At 50.3% G+C, this 18,704-nt stretch overlaps 1 protein-coding gene across 2 annotated transcripts in view; it reads left to right on the top strand.

The window, feature by feature from the left end:
* The window catches only part of ASIC2 (acid sensing ion channel subunit 2), a 924,831-nt gene that overhangs the window by 824,662 nt on the left and 81,465 nt on the right, over positions 1-18,704 (top strand). The window lies entirely within an intron of this gene.

The following is an 18,704-nucleotide window of genomic DNA, read 5'->3' as shown; positions in this document are numbered from 1 at the left end:
AACCTACTTTTGCCCCATCCTGTATGTGCACATAGACCCCCAGTACACATATGGGAACACACAAATACACACAATCCCCAGTGCCCCACCCAGAGCCCAAGGTCAGGACATGGACATCACGCCCACTAATATGAATGTCTTGGGTGGGATCCAGAGAGCCCCCGGCAGCTGTCACTTAGCTGTCAGTCTATCTGCCCCATTTTTAGTTGAAATAAAATGTGTCACAGTTGCTTCGCTGGAAACCAATGCAGATGTGGAGGGAAGTGGAGAAATATCGGCCCAGCTTGCATTCTGGCTCACTGGTTTGGGAGCGCTGAAGGCATAAATGAGTTTGGATTTAATTGACTTTTTTATTGGGCTTTAATTCACTGGTACTTTTCCAGAGACTGACACCAACAGGCAGATGCAGAGCGGAGCCGTCCCAGCGGCTGCCAGCCCCCCTTGCTCTCTCCCTCACCCTCAGGCCTGTTCCGCACCACTGCTGCACACACAGAACCCCCTCGGCCCCGTGGCGATGCCACGAGGTCAGCCCTCAGTGCCTGTAGCTGCCGGCCTGCTTCTTTTGCCCCTTCTCCTCAGCCTCTGCTGTCGTCACTCCCTTCCCCGGAAGGGCATTTCAATTTAAAGCAATAACATTGATTGAAAGCTTGCCCTATACCAGGCCCCGTGTGGGGTACAGGGATACAGAGATGGACAAGAACAAATCTTTGCCCTCTGGGAGCCTGAAATCAAATGGAGAGATGGACACATAAATTCCACAATATAATAGATTTCAAAAACTAACCCTCAAACCTGGTCCAGAGAGGCACAGTGTTCGGGTGAAGCTACCCGGGTGAGATGCTCCCACTTCCTCTGGGAGCAGGTAAAGAGTTTCCGGGCAGGGCACTCCCAGAGAAGGTGTGCCAAAGCCGTGGAGGGCAGGTGGAGTATGTCCAGGCACTTGCCAGAGGTCCCATGTGTTGGGGTGGAGGAGGGACAATGAGGGTGCTCGTGAGGACAGCAGGACTCAGGGAATGACCTCCAGCCTCGAGGTCAGGAAACCTGGATTCCTGGCCGCCTTCGCCACTAATTAGCCCTGTGACTCTGAGCGAGCCATCTTCTTCTCAAGTCACATTGACTTCTTCTGAAACATGAGGAGTTTGAACTCGTTGAGCCCAAAAATCTTCTGTCCTCCCCAGGGCCTTCTTGTCTTCATCGAGATGACATTGCTCCGCTATGCTAAGTCTCTGCCTTGGTTGATGCTGGTTTTGAGTGACTTTGAAAGAAACTGGCCACAGAAAGCCCAAAACAGAACTATTGTGGTCTGAGAATCTGAGGGTCTCACACAGCAACTGTGGGTGCCTGTCCTTCTCTCGGGGCAGGGAAGGCACTGGACTGCCCCTTCTCAGCTCTGCCTGAGCTCTTCCCAGCAAGCCGGAGAGCAAGGCCAGCCCGGGGATGACACAGGTCGGGGTGCCCCTTACTCAGGCAGGAAACCTGGGCTGCAGTGTTTCAAAGGATGAACTTTAGTTACCGGGAAACTCTCTCATGGCACCATGTAAATGAGGCATGATTGAAAGTGCAAACACACTTTGAAAAACTGTAAAACCCCCTGCAAATATAAACAATTCACCTTTAGTGTAAGGTGGCCCTACATCCCGGTTTGCCCTGGACAGAGCCAGGCTATGCTCGTTGTCCTGGCGTAATCAGCGCCCCTACCTTTCACTCTCAAAAATGTCCTCACTGGGTCAAGAAAGATCGTAATCGTCCTGATTGTTAAGCTTTTGCAGGCGGGTGTGACAGCAGGGAAGCGGTAGGTGTGAACAAGGGGAAGGAGCAGACTCTGGGGTTGCACCGACCTGGGTGTTAATACCATTGACCTTGGGTGACTGACTGAACCTTTCTGAGCCCAGCTGTCCCACACGTAAAACGGGGGTCCTAACCCCTTCCACATGAGATGCTCAGAGAAACAAAGAAGATGTTGCAATGGAAGCACCTCACATGTTATGTTCTCAACATGTGTTCCCTCACCTTGTGGCAATCCCACAGTGCTCAGAGCTGGGCGTAGCGGAGCGTGGATGTTGAATGCAGAAATGAGTGAATGCATCAGTCAATCAAGCCTATAAGCAGAAGTTGGGGCCTCTCTCTCTGCACTCCAGTTGCCTCTTCTGTGAAATGAGCTGAGACAGTCTGAGAATTCTGTGTCTTCCACTGTGTGTGGAGGGTTCGACTGCTTTTCCAGCCTCTGTCCCCCACCCCCACCCCAGAGCCTTCTCATAGTCGCTGCATTGATTTTTGGCTGTACTCTTGCTCTTCTTTTAACCTGCATTCAGCTGCTTTGTACTTTTTTCTTTCTTTTTGGTGGTAGTGAGGGGGCCAGGAGCTGTTCTTCATCTTTATTTCAGTGCCTCTCCTGGGAGATCGATGTAGACATCACCTTGCCTTTTTATTTTGCAAAATCCCTTGCTGTTCCCTGAACTGCCTCTGGATTCGGCACACTCAGGTGCATGGGAGTACACAGGGACCTAGGTCTGTGGGTCCGAGTTTAGATCCCAGCGCCTACTTATGGGCTGAGTTTGGTATAATGATTTGCTTGTAGCAGAATGCCTTGTGGCCTCTAAGAGTCTAAGTTTCCCATCCCTAAAAGGGGCATAGTAGCCCTGGCTGGCTAGCTCAGTTGGTTAGAGAGTCGTCCCAATGCACCAAGGTTGAGGGTTTGATCCCCAGTCGGAGCACATACAGCCATCAACCAGTGAATGCACAGATAAATGGAACAACAAATCAATGTCTCCCTCTCTCTTGCTCTCTAAAATCAGTAAATAAAATAAAATATGCTTTTTAAAAAGGGAGGACATAGTAACACATGAGACCACTATGAATGAAATACATAACTCTGGAAGCTGTCACACCCGTGCTTGGCCTTAACCCCACACCAAGGACGTCATGGTCTGGCCCAGCCCACCTCTCCCATCTCCTCCAGTGCTTCCTTCCCCCCGGAGCCTCCCCTCCAGTCCCTCCAGCATGCTCAGTGAGCACCCGTATGTGTACTCACACTCCTCTCTCTCTCCTCGTGCTGCTGCTCTGCCCTTCTGCACTGTGGGTGTCCTGAAGTCCACCTCCGTCCAGCCACAGCACCGAGCCCACCCCCTCCACACAGCTTTTTCCAAACCTTCAAGCCAGACATGCCACTTGGCCCCACTCTGAGTCTCCCCAGTGTATCTGGTGGTCCCTTCCTCTACCACATGCTTCCTTCTGCTATTGTTTATTCTCCCACCCACCTCCTGTCTGCTTACTCTCCTGCCCACCCCCTCAAAGGAACTCCAGAATCTTTAAGGGGGAACCTTATCTTCTTCATCTCTTATTATATTTATAATATAAATATTTATCTTATTTACATTATAAATAACCTCAATACCTTTGTGAAACAAGGCAGGCATGAACAAATAAAATTAGAATTTTGGTTGTGATTTCTAATTCCATGTCCATGATGAACTGAGCCAACACAGACCTATCTCCCACTGCATGCACACACAGAAATGCAGGACAAAGACCAGTTTAAATATATGTAATTGCAGAGCCAAGCTCTAAAGAAAGAGAAACTCCAAGTGCCAGAAATGAGAGAGCCCTGCAAACAAGTGCCTGCATAAAGCCAGGACCCAGGAATAGCTCTGCGTGCATAGATGTGCGGGTGCCCGTGTAGGTGTACGTGTGAGTGAATGTGCCCGTGTGTGCCTGTGCATGTGTGTGCCTGTGGGTGTGCACTCTGCTCAGTTCACATGCATGACCTGAATGCCATTTGTGTGCAGGTCCCTAGCTGAACACAGAGACTCTGGCACACCCCCTCCCCCCCGCACTCGAATGGCAGAGTGCGTCCTTATGAAGGCAAAGATCCGTGGGGACACATTCACTGCTGCTCTAAGCACCTTCTCCATATTGTCCCGTTTAACCTTGTGCCAGACAGCCTTGTCAGGTGGAGGGTGTTATTACCAGGCAGAACGGAGAAAAGGGATGTGAACGCAGTCCTGGGTCCGGGCGGATCAGCATCTGAAGCCAGGCAGTTTGACTCCGAACCTGTGACTTTAAATGCTATGATACATAATCTTGTGCCACATAGTAGGTGTGCAAAAAAATTTGTTGAATGAAAACCAAAATAAGTGGCCAGGAGAAGCTCACAGGGCCTTTAGAATGCTGTGGTCAGGGCCAGGCCTGGCATTGCTGATGGACAAGGGGCCCAGTGTCCAGCCCAGCTCTCCACAAAGGGTGCCAATTTTAAATGACTTGAACTCCCCTGGCCTGTAGGTACCGGAAGATGGTTTCTCTAGTCTCAGAGTGATTGCTTCTGGCCTCGTTCCTCTGAGGCTCTTCTTGATTTTTTCCCTCCCTGCTGTGCATCTGGCTCTAATTCCCTTCCCGGGTCTCATTTGGCGGTTGCCACTTATGATCTAAAACGCACCATTAGCTGTCTGATGTATGGTACGTTCGGTGGTTGGCCACGCCGTGCTCTGGACCATTTGGGGAAATAAAGAGGCCACCGCCATCTGCTGGGAGCACTGCCTGCTGACAGTGGTAGCTCGTGGGCCTCCTGCGTCTCTGTGGGCCCAGCTGGGGGAAGGTGGGCTGTGGCCCCCAACCCCGTCCTCACAGTGCCCCCTCCAGGTGGGCCGGCCTGGCTGCTGTACCTGTCTCCACACTCAGCTCGAGCTCCTGTTTCGTTGACACCCATTTATTAGGCATCCACTGTGTGCCAGCAGCTGGAGACCGAGAGATGAAGAAGATGCCTTTCCCTCCTTTATGGGGTTCACAGTGTGACTCAGGGCTTGGTCCAGAAGACTGGCTCAGGGTTTGGGGGATCATGGCTGCAGCTGAGTGGGTCTGGGGGCCCTGGGGCCTGCCAGGGGAAGTCTGTGTCCTGGCAATGTGGACACACGGCTCTGTGTAATGGGAATGACCTGCAGCACCGAGTGCCCCAGTGGTTACATGTGAAAACTGCTTAGGATTCCTCTGAATCCTGGAATTTTATCAATGGGAGGAACTTTGCAGATTTTTCCCCCCTGCCTTTTAAGCCAGGCTGACCTATTCACACACCCCGCCACAGCGATCCCAGAAATGTGTCCCTCCAGTGGTAGCTGGTGTTTGAGACAGACCTTCAAGCTCAATTCACTTCTCCCCATTGGACCCTGCCTCTCCTTGGGCTCATCTCCCCTTTATTAATAATAATAACTGTAATAAGCATGACTGTCTACATGCCAGGCACACAAGCTCACTTAATCTTCACAACAGCCCTTTGAGGACGGTCCTGCCTTCCCTTTCATGGGTGAGAAAATCCAGGCTCATGAAGCTGAATGCTTTTTCAGGTTCACAGAGCTAGGGGGCAGTGACAGACGGCTCTGAGCCTGAAAACTCTTGGGGTCTCTGGCCCAGACTGCTTTCCAGACCTGTGATTCCTCATGCTGACTTGGACCCTCCCCTCATTCCGATCCCCTGTCTGCAGATTCAGGGGCCTTTCTAGACACCTCAGCTGTCTGCCTGCCTCCATCCCCAGCGCCATGCACTGTCTGAAATGAGGGTCTCTGGCCTCAGGTCCCAGCTCTGGAGCATCCAGCTCTCCCCCAGACCCTCAGCCAGTGCCAGAAAGGCCTGCCAATTCCCCTCCCTACAGAGAAAGAGGTTGAGGATCCTGACCAAGGTCATCTGGTGCAATCTTCTGCTCTTAGCAATATCCGACAAGGTCCCAGCTTTTTTTTTTTGGGAGGGGGGTGGTTTGCACATAGCATTTGCATAAGTACTTCTAGTAACAGAGAGTGCATTATCTCCCACAGCAGCCTATTTGATCCATCTTTGTTTAATAACTAATGCATACGTGTTTTTTATTGTGATAAATATCAAACATATCCGAAATAAACAGAAAAAGCTTAATAAACTCTACCTGCACACCACCCAGATCCAACCACATTAACATTCTGACATTCTCCTTGCCTCTGTACCTCTGCCCACAGCCATCCCTCACATGGGGTGACAGCGTGATAATGATTTAGCATTTCCTTTTTGCTATAAAATTTATGTGCATGGTAATGCACAAATCTTACCTGTACTGTTTTGACAAATGAATACACCTGGGTAACCCATGCCCTTATGATATCGATTATGTCCATCTCCCCAGAAAAGAAATGATTTGGGATGTTTTCATTGTTATGCTCTTCCCGTGAGTCCAACCCAAACCCTAGAGCCGCTCCCCGCAGCTGTACAGAGTAAGTCTCCTCTCCCTCCCAGAGGCCACCCCCTCAGCGTTTGCTCTCGCAGCTGGGATCCTCGGGCAGCCTGCTCCAATTGTCCTCACTACCCCCAGCTCCTCCCACCAGTTTTCCTCGTTTTCACAAAACTGGGGGACTAGCTGCTAACATTGATGAAAGGAGACCTGACCTTCTCCTTACAGAATTCTTTCCTGGCCCGTTCCACCTGGAGCCATGGGGATAGGCAGAGGCTTATTATAGGGGGAGGTCTTGTCTGCCTGCTGAAGTTCTGCTTGGGAGACAGCTGGCTCACGGGGTGGGGCCACACTGACTACTCACTTTATGCAGCCTTTGGACAGCTAAGTTGTATGCAAATTTATCTTTCCTTATAAAGCAAATCGCAGCCTAATTTCTTCCAGTAGTTCTCTTTTACTTTAAATTATTCATTCAACAAACTTCTGTGGAGTACCTATGCTTATCTAGGCTCTGCATGGAGCCCTTGGGTAAATAAGACATAATCCCACGGTTTGGGGATGGAGCAGGGATAGACTGTAAATGGATGCATTCATTTCTTCGGTGTTCACTGGTCACCTGCGAAGTCCCTGGAGCTGGGGCAGCTATGAGTGTGGTGAGCGCTCACCTGGCAGGACTGACACACCCGCCCAGCCGCTCGCAGTGTTGGCGCCTCTACTCTCACCCCAGTTCTTCCCTCTCCCGGGAATGGTCCAAGTCCAGCGGGCGGGCGCCCGTAGCCAGCCCCTCATTTCAGTCCAGAACAGCTCTGCAGCACCACCTAACCTCGAGAGGTATTCTTATCCCCACTCTTCAGATGACGCATCACAAGTTCAGGGAACATAAGTAACCGGCCCAAGGTCACATGGCTGAGGCCTGGGGCGACTGGGATCCCCACTTGGATCTGTCCCTCTGAAAAAGCCTGAGACCTTTCACTGCTCCCTGATGCCTCTACAAGTAACTCGCTATCTCTGAGCCTCAGTTTCCTCATCTGCAAATGGGACAATCAAGTCTATTTCGCAGGCTTGTTGTAAAATCAGCTGAAATTTTTATCACCCATGTCTCTACTCCTGCCTTTGTCTGGCTTTGTGGCCCAGACTAGGGTACCGCAAGTGCGGCACGGCTGTGCATTCCCTGTACCTGCCAGGAGGGTGCAAAATTTAAGGAGGTGCTCATGCTCAGGTGAGTGTGAGTGCAGCCCCGGAAATGTGTATCTCCCTAAAATTCCATGCTTCCAGCACATCGTATGCCTCACCCTTGATTTGAAGGTGAGGAGACACAAGTGGGAATGGGGGAGGGTGCAGAGGACAGGAGAGGCCGGCTGGATGGTGTGCTGCTGTCAAGGCGGTAGCTGAACCCAGGCCCTGCTGCAGCAGCAGCACGCAGCCCCAGACAGACGAAGGGTAGACCTTGCTTCATGCCAGCGCTCCTCAGGAGCCACACTCTGAATGGATGTGCATGGACCCATGATGGTGTTGCAGCTGCTCTGCCTCCTCGGTGATCCGAAGCTGCTTCCTCTCCATCTCCCCCCAGACAGCTCAGGAACAACCTGAGGGCAGGGTCCACATCCTATTTATCTTTGTATTCCCAGGGCCCCACTGCATACTGGACATGTAATACTTGCTCATTAGATGTTGAATGAACTAAAGAATGCTTTGTCTTTCATGTTGGAAACCTTTAATCATCGTAGCTCCTTTGATACATTGATCACAAGTCGCAGAACTGTGGTGCAATGAAATCAGAGCCTCCTGGGAGGGCTCCTCCAGCAATCTGATAGGGGGACGCTGAATAAATATCTGTGCCATTTTAAAAGCTAATATATGGCAGAATTAGGATTTGATTCCAAAGGTGACGCTCATTCCACCAGAGTGCAGGGCCCAAGTCTGAGCAATATTTGTTTTTTCAAATATACAAAGACCAGCCCCTGCCCTGGCATCGAGTCCCTTCTACCTAAACCCCCAGAGCAGTGCCCCTCATATTGCCCTGCACATTCCCCCAAACCTTCCCCCACTTTCAGACATTGCCCCTTGGCACAGACACACTGGCACCACCAGCAGAATGCACATTCTTCTGGCACAAAGAAGGCAAACAGGGTTCATCCCACTCATAATGGCACCGGAATTGCTGGGCAGAAAAGAACCAGGAGACCCGGAGGGGAAGAGGGTCCCGATTGATCGGTTATATCTGCCGAGGAGCCAGGAAGGAGGGTGGGGTCGCGCATGCTGGGGGCTGCCAGCTAGGCCCCAATTCCAATGTCAGGAAAGCCATTACATTAAACTGCTGAACACCCTCTGCGTTTGTGAGTCTGTGGTGCCTTTGAACACTCGTCGTGCAAGCTCTGCTACTAACATCACATGCTACGAAACCTCTAGGACCCCCTTGAGGAAGAGCGAGAAGACAATGACACTCTCTGAGTAGTTTCCGAAGAAGATGAAATATGTTGCAAGTGCAGAAACAGGAAATTGGTAAAACCGCGGTATGAGGATTTCAGTGCCATGTGGGTAGTTACTTATTTGACCTTTTCTTGATCAGCTTTTACAATCAGCCTACCTTGAGACTGCTTTTAGCCTTGGCTTTAATTGGAACATCTGCTTTTTCTCTGTAAACATCATAAACCATCATTTGGTTTTCACTGATGCGTCATCTTCAATGCAGCCCTGTATAATAATGTGAAATTAACCAAAAACACAACAGAGCACATGGCTGGTTCCCCTCCTTTCTTCTCCCTCATCTCATCCGGGCTGCAAAGAAGGGTGATCCCCAGAAGGTGTATAGTGAGGCAGGTGCGAGGAGGGGTGCGCGTCTTATCTCAGGGTTGGCTATCCAGGTATAAAACACACTCACGGTGGGAGGGTGAAGCCCACCCAAGCCCCTGACATAGGTGTTGGAAACACCCAGGAAATGTGAAGTTCAGACAAGCAGAAATGTCCAGCGAGGTTGATATAAACTTCCTATACAGGGATAGCCAAGGAATGTTCCGGAAAGCATCTGGGCATGCCACAGGAAACCTAAGTGTGCACATACTCCTGCAGGTCCAGCAGGCAGAAGTGAGAACTAGACACAGGGCTGTAGGCACAGCATCAGGAGAGCAGCTATTAAAAAAAAAAAATGTGTAACAGGGATCATGAACCCAGAGGTCACATCCTGTAGAAGCTCAGATTTCAGAACTCAGGTGCAGAGTCCTTACTAAATAATTACATTAGCTAATTTTATTAAGTGACTCCCCCCTGCCCGGCGCTTTACCCGTTGTCTCAGGAGTAATCAGAACGTAGACTAAGGTGTGCCCTGCTGCGGGGCTCCGCGCCCCAGAACAGCTGAGTGTGACAGGACTCCGTGCCACCTCCCTGGGGTGTCTGGGCCGCTGTGCGCTGTACACCCTGCCCCCAGTCTGCTTTGCCTGGAACTGGAACAGGCTGGGCAGCAGGAGTGACATCTGTAAGGTTAGAAGCAGGGAGCGGGGACAGAGGGGTGAGTGATGACGGGACTGTGGGCAGTTTGTGGCCACACTCTGCGAATTTTCTGAGCTCTGCTCTCCTTGAAGGAAAGGCGCCCCTCCTGAGTCCTGCTCCCACAGCTAAGGCTTCACTCTTCAGACTCAGTCCTGGCTGGCTAGAAATGTGCCCTTTCCGTTAATCCACATACACTGGCCCTGTGGACGGCAGACCAGAGACCTGGGCTTGGGGCCTCTAGGACTGGCACAGCTTTCTTCGGAGAGAACCATATGCCACCTCCTCTCAGTCATGCATCTCTGTCTTAATAAGTATCTACTCTCTGACAGCTAAGCTCCATCATGCACTGTGCACAGTGTCTGGCACATAGTAGGTGTTCAGCCAGGACAATGTAACTCCAAAGACTGCATTCTTCCAAAAATCCTATCTGCCTGATATTACAGTCCATAGACAACTAGCTAGAGGCATTAGGTTCTGGAGAGGAAGGGAACTAGGATGACAGGCAGACAGACAGGGCTCAGCAGGCGGCCAGAAGCCTAGACTGGCCCCACTGGCCTTCCTGACAGCATCAGCATGGCCCCGCTAAGACCAGGAGCCAGTCCAAGGGATCTGTCTCAACCTGCTCCATACCACTGGTGGCACCCACTGCTGTCCCTGGGGAGAATTCTGCAACAGCCCCACATGCTCCCATCACTGCCTACCAGGCAGCTTCCTTCTCCACCCTCCCCTAGCACTTGGCACCACCCAGCCTCAGTCTGCCTGGCCAGCCTCCCTACAAGCTGGTTCCTCACAGGTTGACTTATCTCTGCATCCACAATGCCTGGGACAGTGCCTAAAACACAAGAGGTGTTCGTAGATGCTCACTACACGAGTGAATGGCTGAGCCACACGCGTGGTCCCAGATGGGATGGCATCTCAGATTCGGTTTATACGGACAAACAACAGCACTTCCCCTCCCCTGCTCCTGCAGGGTTCTGGCAAGGTGCAAACCACAAACAGGAATACTCTCTGCCTGGGCTGAAGTGTTTTTTTTTCTACAAAATGTTTTCAGACCATTATAGGCCTTTTGATCTTTACCCTAACTCCAGCGGAAGGTGCTCTTAGCAGCATCTCCAAGATGAGAGACTGAGATCCAAAGGGGACAAAACGTCTCCCCTAAATCAGCGGGGAGCCAGCATGGAAGCTGGGGCTGCCTGGTTCCCAATTCCATGCCTGACTTTTTCTTTTGCCCAAACACCTCCCACGAAGTGCCTACTATGTGCCAGGGGTGGGGCCAAGTATGGGCACCCAGAGAAGAAAATTCTCTGCACAGGAGACAGGCCTCGGAGGACTGCAGCAGAAAGAGCAACCGCACCGTCCCCAAGTCCTGCTGGAAGCCTCGGTGGAGCCAGACTCCCACCAGCCGGGGGCTGTCGAACTCGCAGTCGGCCCCCCACATCCGAGGTGTCAGGAGCAATTCATCAGCGGAGGCCTGGCCTTTTGAACAACTTTCCAGAGGAATGCCACCTGGAACGCCTTCAGATCTCCCTCTGCCTCCATGAGCCGTCCGCCAAAAGAGCCTTTGCTCGCAAAATGTTTGAACTGAAGGCAAACACGCAGAATTACCCATAGCTTTGGTGCTGTTTTCCCAGCTGACAGACAGAGTTTCCGTCGCTCGCTGCTCTTTTCTTCCACGATGCGCTCACACATCTCCTCCTGCGCCCTCTGAAGCTGTCTGGACAGCTGCCCAGAAGAAAAGGCCTGGGCTACGCTTCGGGCTTGGAGAGAAGAGACCGGAGGGGCCCCTCAAGGAAACTGGCACAGAAATAATGTCACACCCCAGCAGATGGTGTGGGGCATGGAGGAGGAGGGTCCCATTCCTGTGTCCTACATTCAGATAATGCTAAGCGTTCTTCTAACAGCCCAAATATAAAGGGGAAAGTCAGGAGAACCACTCCCTGGCTGTAGAACCTTGGACAAGGCATTTAGCCTTTAAGAGCCTCAGTTTCCACATCCATAAATTGAGGAGAATAACATCTACATTGATGGGTCTTAAAACACAGAAAGTGTGTGAAGCCCTCAGCACCATTTCCAACTCATGGACAAAGCTCAACTATCCCTCATCCTTCCCATCCCCTCCTGAAAAGTAGCCTCTAGGGAGAATGGTATGAACAATGTCCTGAGACAGATGGTGCCCCCTGGTGGGCAAGAACGGACAAGCGGTTGCGAAGGAGCTGGGTGTCTCTCATGGCCTTTCCCAGGACAGCACCTGCGCCTTAGAGGTGTTTTTATGGTTGTTTGTAGAAATTGCTTTTTTAATTTTATTGTGGGGAGCTTTGTGAGGCACAGGCATGCAACAGTCCTCGGAACATAGTAGGTGGTCAACAATTTCTGGCGCAGGAACAGATGATTGAGCAGGCAGGTGTTTTAATGAGGCAATCTTTGCCATCAAAGAGCTGGCCATCGATGGCGGCCTGGCCTCCCTACACATCCGTCCCTCTGCTGCATTTAATTTTCCGACATATTAATTGCAACTTCGGAAAATAAAAGGCAGATTCATTTTGTCTACTGGACACCTGGTGACCAACTTGACAGACTTTCTCACTTCCCAGTCCTATGAAATGTGTTTGAGGAGTTAGAGGAAAAACAAACAAATGAAACTAAATGGTTGGCTTTGACATGCATATTATTTTGCAAACAGCCTAATGAGACATTTCAGTAACTCAATAAGAAGAAAACTCAATCAACTCAGGGAGAAAAAAAGGTTGATTTTAGAGGTGTTTTAGAGCAGTATAATTTCATTCCCTTCAAGGGAAGTAAGCAAGAAGAGACAAGAACCCCACTGCCTAGGAGAAGCCCGCAAGGTCAGGATTAATGAATGGCTTTCGAGGTTTGAAGCTTGCAGGCCTAGCTGTGTGCTGGTAAGTGAGTATTTCAGCAGTCCTTAAGGGAGCTTATACGTAATTTCTTTTCTTAAATAGATACGTGGCGTAGAGGTGTTGGTTGCACTATTAATTGGACCAGAAAACTGTCTTTGTGAGAACCAGCTTTTCCTAACCTTCCCAGCAAGGGCTCCATTGTGCACTTCTGGGACCCTGTAAGGCAGGTCACCCCAACAGGTCACGCTGAGCGTGGATGCCAGCATCCAGCAGCATTTGTCCATCTTTCTCTCATTCCTGGATGCAGTGCCCTGGGAAGGGGGGCCTGGCCACTACCCCCAACCCATGGCATGTGCCAACAGAAAGCTTGAGAGGAAGAATATAAACCCAGGTCATCAGACCCCTATCAGATCTCAACTCTGCCCCCAAACTAGCTGTGTGATCCAGGGCAGATCACTTCACCTCTCGGGGTCTTGGACTCTCCACGGACAAAAGAGGTGTTTGGGCAATAAAGTTTTTGTGCCTGCGTTCTCCCAGGATTCCCTGACTATGAGATGCGCCTCCCCCATTGCCAAGTGAGAGAGTTGGAGTGTTAGCAAAACACCAAACCCACCTGCCAGGAAGAGAGCTGGTTGGGAAGGAGTGTGGGTGTGAGCTGCAGCCACAAGGAACAGCAGGTGAGGAGCACGGGCTTTAGAGTTAGGTGAAGGTGGATTTCACCCTCGATTCCCCACTTACCAGCTCCATGACCTGGCTTGGCCACTCTGGGATTCAGTTTTCTTACCCGTAAAATGGGTGTGATGATAACCTGACGAGGCTATTGCAGAAATTAGTGGTGGCAAATGTAAAGTGAATGCTACTCCAGGGAGGGCAGCAAAGCCAGCTGGTGACTTCAGAGCTCCACTAAGAGCTCCTGGAAGGCAGTGAGACCCTCTTCCTGTGCCCATGTCCATGTTTCTTTGATTTAGAATGTGCCCACTTCAGACTGGTGGTGTTTATTTACTGTACCAATAGCTGGACACAATGCAGTTGTTGGCATTTAAATCTAGATTTTCACAATGGGTTGTAGGCATCAAAACATCTCCCTCTCCTACAGAACTCCATGGGCTTCTAGCAACAGGCTTACCATCATCATGGAGCAAGCAATCAGCGGCACCTGGTGGTTTTCATGGCCTCTAACTACTTCGAGATGAGCTTGTTATTGTGGAGATGTAAACAGACAGGACCCCTCAATACTCCCCCCTCTTTAGTTCTCCTCTAACCTCCCCCTCACCCAAAACACTTACCTGTCATGTGCTGAAAAAGAGAGGCATAGTAACTACCTTACCTCCACCACCACTGTGGATTCATAACTAGTAAAGTTATATCGTATATAATCTTCCAAACAAATCAACTTTCACGCTCACACTTGGGCCCTACAAGCACACAGAAAGATTATCTTGCTCAATTTACACATAAGAAAAAGTAGAGGTTCAGGAATTGTCTGTTTCTTTCATTCCAATTTCATGGGGCCACTGTTGAAGTAGAGGCAGTCTCTAAACTGTGATGCAAAATGTTAGCAAGGAAGATGACCTTCATGCCCCATTTTTACCTCGGGGTCCCCTGTCACTCCTGGGGATCCAGGTGTGAAGTGTGCACCATTAATTCTTACAAATCAATTCCACTAAGGGCAATTCTAAACCCTCAGCAACCCTGCAGATCCAGCCCTGCCAGCCGCAATGGGGTTGCCAGCACTCACCTGGAGAGCAGAGAAATGCCCGGAAGAACGGCAGGTTTGAAGAAGCAGCGAGCTCCACCTAACAGTCTGGACTGAAATAAATTGTTTTCTGACTGGGGGGCGATAAGGCATAAATGTGAAGTTTGTGTTCCTCTTACACATCATTATGCCCTGAAGCAGGGAAAGAGAGCTGAGTCTTGGCCCAAGTTTGTAGCAAAACCGCGTTGTATGTAAATAGCCCTCAGGCCTTTGATGTTGAGTGCGGAGGAAAATAATCCTCTCTAAAAAGCCAGGCGGAGCTGAAGCTCAGCGGGGTGGGCAGGCGGCCAGCCGAGGGTGCCCTGCTGTGTCTGAGCCCCTTCTTCTGCTCCTACGAAGATGAACTGTCTTAGTTCCTGACAGGATTATTTCCTCTAATACCTTCACAGAGAAGCAAGCAAAAATGCTTCAGTACAATTAAGTGGGAAGGTGAGAAGGCCACAGCAGAGAAAGGGATGGGAGGGGACTAGGACAAGTGGCAGCCTGAACTGCCACCAGAATCAGGTCAGGCTGGCCGGCCAGCACCAGAGGGCGCCTCCCAGAGGTGGGCAAGGGGGTGGGAACAGCAGCACCTTGGAGCCCATTCATTCCTTCATTCGACAACACAGACACAGTCCCTGCTTTCTTGGAGCTTCCAGTTTAGTGTAAGACAGGACCAACTAATAAGCTAGTTGCATACGTTGATCTGTATCATAGAGGAGAAAAGCAACGGTGCAAAGTTGAATTACAAGGAGTCCCAGTTTAGATGGAGGCCGGGAGCAGGGGCGGGGTGGGGAAGAGAGGCCTGTGGGGACGTGGCATTGAAGCCAAGGCTTGAGCACAAGCTGGCCAGGCAAAGAGTGTAGGGAAAACATTCTAGGCAGAAGGAACAGTATGTAGAAAGGCCCTGTGGGCAAATGAGCTTGTTGCACATTTCAGGAACTGAAGAGGCCGGTGTGTTTGAAGCACGTGAGAGAGGGAAGGAAAGGAGCCCCAGCTGAGCCATGGAAACCCAGGGAGGATTTGGGACTTCATCTTAAATGCACCAGAAAGCCACAGAACAGTGTCGGGCCTCTTTATGGTGGTTCTGACTTGATGAAGAACTTGGCTCTTACAGCCCTGGCTGGTGTGGCTCATTCCCAGCCAGGGCACATGCCTGGGTTGCTGGCCAGGTCCCCAGTAGGGGGCACGCAAGAGGCAACCACATGTTGATGTTTCTCTCCCTCTCTTTTTCTCTCCCTTTTCCCCTCTCTCTGAAAAAAAGGAAAAAAGAACTTGGCTCTTACAGACTGTCACTTGGCCGTCTCTCAGACACGGCTGCAGTCCCCCTCCAGCTCCTGGCCCTGCCACTCTGGTTGCCACCACCCCTCACCAAGCTCTGATCTGCGCCAGTTCATACGTGGCAACTGTGCACATTGGCGCCAGCACCCACCTCCATGGGAAGGGAGCAGGAAATGTGGGGCTGACAGAGCCCCCTGCAGGAGCTGCCTACAGGGCTTAGGATGAGGACTGGGCCTGTAAGGGAGCATCGAGGATGGGAAGCAAGTCTCTACACTCCCAAGGGCCTGTCTGCTCCCTTCTCAACAGGGAAAGACTTTGATGAAAAGTCTTAATCAGGGAAAGGCTTCAATGCTGCCAGCCCAGTGCCTGCACAGAGCAGACACTCAGTGATCCACTGACTGAAGTTAGCAACGCTCTGGATCCTCCATCTCCTCTTATAAGTGGGGAAACTGAGGGAGGCTGATATAAAGGAAGGAACAGGTTGAACTAGGATACATCCTTGCTGCCTAGCCATGAGCAAGTCACTTCCTCTTTCCCAGGTCTCTGTTTCCTTACCTGTGAAGTCAGGGGGAGGACGAGATGATCTCCACGTCCCCCTGTAGTTCCCGTGCCTTATTCTCACCCTCAGAAGCACAGAACAAGTCAATAGCTCTATCAGTGCCACACAGCATGGTTGTGGCAGAGCTGGGATCACAGCTGATCCCCGGAGTAGACAATATATTCTGACCCCAGCCCAATATTCTGAAGTTCAAGTACCAAATGGAGGGGGTCGGGGAGAGGCCTAGAGTTTGCAATGATCTAGTGCTAAGCTGAAAAGTACTTTTACTTACAAATCTCTTTATATAAATAGAAAATTAATAATGTAAACAATTTTGGAACCAAAAATGTTATTTGAAGGTTTTAGAAAGAAAACCCTCTATTGGAGCCCTCCAGATGTGCTCAACCCCTTGTAATGGATGTGCTACCTGTAAAATAGTGTCATCTGCTCATTATAGAGGCCCCCTTGGGGGCCAAGTTCATTAGCCAAGTTCAGTGACTATGTACAATGGTGATGATAAAACTCAGTTCTTTGAAAAATCACGTTCCAGCTGTCTCCACTGTGAAGCTGAAAGAGTAGGGCTTATCTGTTTTGAAATAGTTCAGTTGCCAGGGACTCGGAGCCATTTTGTACAATGGAGAAAAATGCAAAATCTGTTGTTTTGTTGATGCTTCCTATAGAACGTGCAAGCAGAGAGTAGGGTTCATTCTGCTTTGAAATCCCCAAACCCTTGCCCACAGTCGGAGCATATGCATATGAATATTGATTGGCCGATAGAAAAATCAAGGCAGAAAGGAGGAGTGTATGGCACAGAAACATCCCAATGACAAAGAATCAGGATAGCACCCCCAGAAAGAGCACGTGTGTTAGAATCAGACAGACATGGATTTGAATTCTAGCTTCTCTGCTTAAGAGCTGTGTGACCTTAGATGAGTCACTTAACCTTTCTGGGCCTTGGTTTCCTCATCTGCATAAGGGGAGCAGCATTAGCCACCCATGATCACAGTTATAAGGGTTAAATCAGACAGCGTCGGTAAGCATCTAGCAGAGTGCCTGGCACATGATACAGCCTGCTCTTATGTCCTGACATCCAGCCACCAAGATCTGCATGAGAAAAGCAGCCTCCAGCACTCATGCCTGCTATTTACCTGCCCCTGAATTGAAGGATGGGAAACCAGGGTGTATCTATGTGGCTTCCACAGTCAGGAGAGGACAGTGCCGTGGAGCATGGTCAGAGAGGCAACCCAGGCCCAAGTTTCACTGGCTGTGGGAATCCGATACCGTTGGCCTGGATCTCTTCCATCCAATTTTGCCAGATGTAATTTGACTTCCACTTGAAGTTCCAAAGCAGTTATGTAATCACAATAACCACAGCATTTGGAGAAAGCTTTTATAGTTTCAAAGCACTTTTGCATGTATTACCTCAGTTGATCCTCTCAATAACCTTGAAAAGTAGCTAAGGCAAGGACTAGAACCACCATGTCACAGATGGGGAAATTGAGGCTTGGTGGGTTTATTTAGTTCACCTTGAGTCACACAACCAATAGGTGGCAACATCAAACTTGGACAAAGATCTCTGGATTCCTTGCCCTGGGTTTTTCTCACACCATCACATTGTATCTTTGTCAATGTGCATTCATCAAGCAAAAGTGGGCTGAGCACCTACTGTGTGCCAGGCAAGGTTCTAAGGGCTTGGATTCAGAAATGAAAGGCAGGGTCAAGTTCAGGAGAGATGTAGGACCAAGCTACTCTGTAGCATGTGATAGCTGCCATGGTGAAGGAATAAGAGGAACAGCGAGGAGGTAGTAAACTCAGTTTGATCCAGGGCTTCAGGAAGGCCTCCTGGAGGAGGCAATGCATCAATCCAGCCTTGGAGAACAGCTAGAGGTTGCCCAGGCAGACAGCCAGAGGTTATTCAGGCAGAAAGAGAAAGGAGAGGAGTTCCAGGCAGCAGCAGCAGCAAATAGAAAGCTTCAAGTGTGCAACCAGCAGGGCACATCTGGGGATGCTGCAGGTGTTTGATTTGGCTCCACCCACCCAGCCACTCACTCACTCATTCATTAATTCAACACATATTTCTGGAGCACCCCCATGTGCCAGGCATTGTACTGGCCACTAAGGATAAATACCTCAGCAGATGTAGTTCCTGAGCCCACAAAGGTTACCTCCTAGTAGTTTTCCAAGGATTCAGGTGGGAAATGGTAGCTTGTATAGGTGGAGGCATCCAAGAAGGCTAGGTGTGCAGGGCCTGGATTTGAGCCTAAGGGGCATGAAGAGCCCTGGGTGGTTTTAAATGCAGGATTAACAAGATCAGGTTTGCATTTCAGAAAGAGTGAACTACAGTTAACCTAAAGGATGGGCCAGAGAAGGTTGTATGGAATCCAGGAGCCCAGCTAGGAAACTGCAGCAGCCCAGGCAAGAAAGGACTGGGTCCTCAGCTGCAGCAATGTAGGAAGCAAAAGGGAAAATGAAAGACGGTTGTACAGACAGTGTTGACAGGCTTTGCTGGTTAATTGGATACGAGGGTGGGGAAGAGGAAGCCTGGACAGCCAATCTGAGGGTCTGGCTTGAGCCCTTTCTCAGGTAGTGATGCTATTTCCTAGAACTGGAATGTGAGAGAAT

The sequence above is a fragment of the Phyllostomus discolor genome, chromosome 8 (assembly GCF_004126475.2).
Source record: "Phyllostomus discolor isolate MPI-MPIP mPhyDis1 chromosome 8, mPhyDis1.pri.v3, whole genome shotgun sequence".
NCBI classification, from domain to species: Eukaryota; Metazoa; Chordata; class Mammalia; order Chiroptera; family Phyllostomidae; genus Phyllostomus; species Phyllostomus discolor.
This window is presented reverse-complemented; position numbering and strand designations above follow the sequence as displayed.